General features: G+C 36.7%; 1 pseudogene across 1 annotated transcript; it reads right to left on the bottom strand.

The window, feature by feature from the left end:
• Positions 1-585: 585 nt before the first annotated feature.
• Positions 586-2,493, bottom strand: LOC308497821 (nucleolin-like; annotated as a pseudogene). The gene has a single exon. The product of its transcript is annotated as a nucleolin-like (transcript).
• Between the last annotated feature and the right edge of the window lie 4,038 nt (positions 2,494-6,531).

Below are 6,531 nucleotides of genomic sequence, written 5' to 3'. Positions count from 1 at the left end.
TTTCTTTTCAGTGCTGAAAAACATTCCATTGTATGATGTACCACAGTTAATTTATCCATTCATTTACCAAAGGACAGCATGATTGTTTCCAAGTTTTGACAATTATGAATAAAGCTTCCATAAACATGCATGTGCATGCTTTTGTGTGGACATAAGTTTTTGGTTTCTTTTGTTTTGTTTGTTTTTTTTCCAGTTTAGGACTTTCAATTTGTCTCAAAATGCTGAACAAAATCATGATAAAATATTCTGCTTTCCTTTACAACCCCCAACACAGAAAAAAAAAAAAAAAACAGAATTGTAGGAAAAAAATGTGTGTTTTTTTTTGGTACATGGGAAGAAACAATATAAATTCAAAACTTTACAGGTAAGGGTCAGCTCTAGCACTCATCTCTTTAAAACGTTTATATTCTGTCAAAACAAACAGGGTATTTCCCTTGAAATGTTATCTTTAGGGATTTCCAAGTAGACCACAGGACTGTATGCTGTCTTGGAATATCCTTAGAAGGCTCTGTCATTGACCAGGTAACAGTAAAAACCCAAGTCCTTTCTTTCCAATGGAAGAAGGGAAGACCGGGATAGAAGAAACTATTCAAACTTCGTTTTCTTTCCTTGTGATTTGTGGTCTCCTCCTCCTTCTCCTCTCCCTCTTTGGAAGCCTCATCGCCCTCCAAAGCTTCCCCGGCCTCTGCTACCAAGTCCACCTCGGCCTCCGCAGCCACCACCTCGGCCCTCAAAGACACCTCTGCCTCGGCCGCAACCTCCAAAGCCACCTTCACCCTTAGGCTTGGCCCAGTCCAAATTATCTTTGTTTCCATCCATTTCACCATCTTCCATGGCCTCCTTGGCAGCTTCGGCAGCTTCCTTACTATTGAAGTCTACAAAACCAAACCCTTCGGAAGACCCCGTCTCCTAGGCGATGACTACCCTTGCCCGAACAGAGCCATCAAATGACGCAAATTCTATAAATGCATGCCCTTTAGATTTGCCATTTTGGTTCTGGGACACTTTGATCAAAGTTGCCTTCTCAAATATTTCCTGAAGAGTTTCTTGTGTTGCACTGTAAGAGAGGTTGCTTAAAAACCACAGTTTTTGATTCACCACTCCAAGTGCTATTCTTTCCACCTCTGTAGTCTGGATTTTGACCTTTCTCTCTAGTATAGCACAGGGAAATGGATCACCCATCTAGCTCTGTTCCCTGCTTTTCTTCAAACATTGTTTCTGTATCAGCTCTGTCTTAAATTCGATATAAGCAATCCCTTTACTCTTTTCATCCTTGCTGATTAATCTGATCTCCATAGCATCTTCAAATACTTCTTTTAATTCATCCTGAGTAACTTTGTAAGGCAGATTTTTAGCCAAAAAGTGTTCTTGCATCTCGATCTTTTTTACTGTCTTTTCCCTTAGGTTTTTCTAGTTTAATTTCATTGCCAAAGACTTTTAAACCATTGAAATCCAAGGCTTTTTCCAGGTCTTCAGCAGATTCAAAATTCACGTAGCCAAACTTCTTAGACACACCAATTCTGACACACACAACAGCAAGAGCATTTTTAGCAAAAATATCACTGATACTATTTTTGCTAAAAATGACCCTGCCTGTGAAAGACAGTTTTTAATTCAGGAGCAGATTTGTTGAAGTTCAGGTTTCCAACAAAGAGATTGAAAGACGTGGTTGGTCTGTGCCTTCCACTTTCTGTTTCTTGGCTTCAGGAGCTGCTTTCTGTTTGGCCATTTCCTTCTTTCGTTTTCCAGGTGCTTCTTTGACAGGCTCTTCCTCCTCATCCTCCTCATCCTCATCTTCATCTTCATCATCGTTCTGTTTGTCGTCATCCTCTGCGGATCTCTTGGCCTTGACAGGAACAGCTTTTTCGGGAGCTTTCTTGCCTTCCAGGGGTTCTTCTCCCGAGTCATCTTCCTCATCATCGTCTTTTTCCTCGTCGTCATCGGAGGCAGCCGCAGTAGCTGCTCCTTTCATCACTGCTGGATCGAATTCATCCTCATCCTCATCGTCATCCCCTTCTTCTTCTTCACTGTCCTCATCTTCCTCATCACTGTCTTCTTTCCTGGCATTCTTGCCGTTCTTGGCTCGCTTGGCTGGGGTGGCTGCTCCTTTTTACCAGGGGTTGCTACCAATGCTTTGCCTGGTGTGGCTCCCTTGCTGCCAGGTGTCACCACTCCTTTGGCTGGTGTCACTAATGCCTTTTTGGCAAGGGCCGCTGCAGCCACCGCCTTTTTGCTGCGGGTGACAACTACTTTCTTGGCTGGCGTGGCAACTGCAACCTTTTTTGTTGGGGAAACCATCACCTTCTTTGCTGGAGTAGTGGTAGCTTTCTTGCCTTTTTTTTCTGAGGGATGACAACCTCTTCTCCGCTGCTTTCATCTTCTTCAGCTTCTGACATTTCTTCGTCTTCACTATCTTCTTCTGTCTCTTTTGGGGGAGGAGCCATTTTCTTGGGGTCACCTTGATTTTTTACTGGCTTTTGTGAGCTTTACCATGATGGCGGCTTATGACGACGGAAGGTGTGGCAGACGAGTGGCGCAGATGAGGCCAGAGGAACGCAACGACGTCTATGGCAGCTGCTGGTACCGAAGATCCGGGCCGCGTGTACTTGGCTGCCCCGTGGAGCTCGGGACTGAGGACAAAGTCGGACATCGGTTTTCAACCGCTTTGGGTAAACACCAAGTAACATGATTACTGCACTGTGCGGTAAGAGTATGTTTAGTTTTAAAGAAACTGCCACATTGTTTTTCCAAAGTGGATGTACCATTTGGCATTCCTAGAAACGATGAATTCAAGTTCCTCTTTTTCCATGTCTTCACCAGCATTTGGTGTCAGTGTTTTGAATAGGTACTTATTGATGTCTCATTATTTCTAACTGCAATTCCCTGATTTTATATATATATATATATATATATATATATATATATACACACACACATATATATATACATATATATACACACATATATATACACATATATATACACACATATATATACACATATATAATCATATCATATCATATATATCATGATATATATGTGTATATATATATATAGATATATATATATCCATATGATGCGGATCATTTTTTTCATCTGCTTGTTTGTCATATGTGTATCTTCTTAAAAACCATTTTTTGAATCAAAAACTTACTATGGAATTAGCTTAGTCTAAGTGTTGGGAAAAAATGGAGAGCAAGTTCAACAAATGTTAGTGTCAAGTTGTAGAAAGTACAATTGCTGAAGAAGCTCAAGTGAAGGATATATAATTGTTGTATGAACCTAGGATAGAAGGTAACTTTTTATCGACGTGAAAACAGAATCTAAGAGAATATATCCTTAACACATAATAGGCACAGCTGTGAAAGAGTAAAATCTGACAGGCACTCACATGCAGAAATAATATAATAAATATTTACCCCCACCCCCATTAATCAGCTATGATCACTACCAAGATGACTCATACGAAAAAATTAAGTAAAGCTATTCCTGATTCCTTTCTCATACTTTCTAATGTTCAACTCCACAAATATGTTTGGGGTTTGCACTGAAAATATCTAATAATTTCATTTTTTTCAAGTTTATGAATTACTGAAGCTAAATCCTATCAGAGACCTAAAGGGAAATTACAGTTATTCTAAAGCATCAACAGAGAATGAAAAGGAGCAACATGAAAGCCACTGTGGAATTGTCTGCTATTCAAAGCCATTGGGGATAAGCGGCATACTCAGATTTCCCTTGCCCCTCCAATTCTGTTTGAATAAATGTTTTTTTAAGGAGGCTTTCTATTCCATATTTTAACAGCAATTAATTTAAAAGAGGACATATGTGCAGTAATACAAGTAATATTAAAATGGACACAAGAATATATGAACATAAAAATTAAATATGAAATAATTTGAATAAACTTGATGTGGATGTTGAAAAGGAAAAGAAGACGTCACATTATTGTCACAGGAGTAAAGATCAACAAGTGAGCAAACTAGCAGAAGTTATGGAACCATCAACTTCCTTATAACATCCACGTGGAGCAGTGATAAGCGTTTCCCAGAAAATTGTGAGCAAATCACTAGAAAAAATTGTAAAGAAACAAGTAATCATAATAAGGTCTATTGCCTAAGATAGACATGTATTCAGAGTTATACAGAAATCAAAGTGCAATTTTGATCCAAATATAGAAGAACTGAAATAGTACTGAAATTGAAACAGAAATTTCAGGTTGACATATTTTCTGAAAATCGATGTTGAAAGAAAAAAACAGTGCATTGGAAGATGTACTTTCAAATATGTTAACAACGTAATCATTTAGAAGGGGAAGACTCTGTTTATTCTTAACTATTCATGATTATCTATAAAATTGAAAATACAAAATTATACATACTCAATTTCAAAATATGGAAATTATGTTTGTGGATGAAGGATCAGCAACTCTAACATTGCTTGCAAATTATGTTATTTCTAAAGTACACAATATTCAATGTTCCCATAAGCATGACATTAGAAATATTTCACGAGCAATATGTAATCATCATAGTAATATGATGATGTGGTACAATTTTCAGAAAGGACTACGAGAAAATGGACTCTATATCCTGTTGTACTTTTAGGTCTATTTACTGCAGTAATCACAACAGGACTTCTGTAAACAATCCTGTGAAGTCTTATTTTACTTTCTAAGTAAATTCACCAAAATGGTCATTACAATGTTATATTGGTGTACTGACCTAAGAATTCTCTCTTAAAAATGCATTTAGTTATTATTAAATGTGATTGTTTACAATATAACAACAATATAGGATATGAACACAGAATTTTATTAAGTATGTATTAAGCTTAAATATAAACACACTGAGAATGAAATGACAAATTATCACCTAGTCTAACTAGTTTGTAGTTAGAATTACCAATTATGATGTAATGGTAACCCGTCCTGCCTTAGCTTGTCTAGGAATGTGTGTTTGTCTGGTCCCTCTCTAGTGTATAGTCTTGTCTCCTTCACACTGATTTTGTAAATTTTGCTCCTGCCTGTGAGAGACATTATCTGTTTCTTGATTCTGAACAGCTGCTCTTGGATGTTAATGCCAATATTCCAGAAAGCTCCAAGGCTCTGTCTCTAAATCTTCAGATTTCAAACATAATTTTGGAGATATATTATTCATGGTCAGTTTTAAACTTAATAATTAAACTCTTGACTCAGTCTCACTAAAATTAGAAACAGGAAATAATATCATGTAGTACCTCTCAGTTTTAACATGAATGTAAATGCTCTTTTAGAAAATGCAATGAGAAAAGAAAAAGGGATTAAATTTGATATCTATTTGCTCATAGACACAGACAACAGTTTAGTGGTTACCAGAGGATAAGGGGGAAGGGGCATGGTAGATGAGAGTAAAAGGGATCAAATATATGGTGATAAAAGGAGAACTGACTTTGAGTGGTGAACACACAATGTGATATATAGATGATTGTACAGAATTGTACACTTGAAACCTATGTAATTTTACTAACAATTGTCACCCCAACACATTTTAATTAAAAAAAATGTTTTAAAGAGTGTCACAGTCTTTTGTATTATATATTGGTTGTCCACATGTAAATAAATAATAAATACAGTTCCTGAAAAAATATTAGAAAAGACTGGGCAGTTTATAAAAGTAGCCATTATAAGATGCTTAAAGGCTTTCCCACACAGCAGCTGTGACCAGAAATGGTGGTGAAGACTGTGAGCTCTGGCAGCAAGCAGTACCAAGTTCAAGCCAATATACACCATAAAAGGGAGTTGATGCATTCTTTGAAAATTACAAAATATATTGTTCTAGATGACACAGAAAATAAGTGCACAGATTATGCATGGTATTTTCACTGTTAATTTCATAATGCCATCATCATCGCTGGCATTTTACCTAAAAGTTGGTGTTACCTATATACTTATCTTGGCATTGTGTGGCAGGCATTTTCATAGAGGCATTTCATAAGAATCAATGTAGGCACAGTTTGGTAATAAAATTTATTTTATTTTATTTTATTTTAAAATTATTTTTATAGACAAATTATTTCTTTTGGGGGAGGTTTAAATTCTTCTTTTTAAATTAAAGTTTATTGGGGTGACAATTGCTAGTAAAGTTACATAAATTTCAGGTGTACAATTCTGTAACACATCATCTATATATCATATTGTGTGTTCACCACCCAAAGTCAGTTCTCCTTCCATCACCATATATTTGATCCCATTTACCCTCATCTACCACTCCCCCTTCCCCCCTCACCCTCTGGTGACCACTAAACCATTGTCTGTGTCTATGAGTTTTTGTTTCTTCATTTGTTTGTCTTGTTCCTTTGTTGTTTTCAGTTTTATATACTACATATCAGACGTTGTCCAAGACATAGAAACAACCAAAGTGTCCATCAATAGATGACTGGATAAAGAAAATATGGCATATATATGCAATGGAATACTGTTCTGCCATAAGAAAACATGATGCCATAAGAAAAAATAATGCCATTTGTAACAATATTGATGGATCTTGATAT

This window comes from Rhinolophus hipposideros (assembly GCF_964194185.1).
Source record: "Rhinolophus hipposideros genome assembly, chromosome: 5".
NCBI lineage: Eukaryota > Metazoa > Chordata > Mammalia > Chiroptera > Rhinolophidae > Rhinolophus > Rhinolophus hipposideros.
This window is presented reverse-complemented; position numbering and strand designations above follow the sequence as displayed.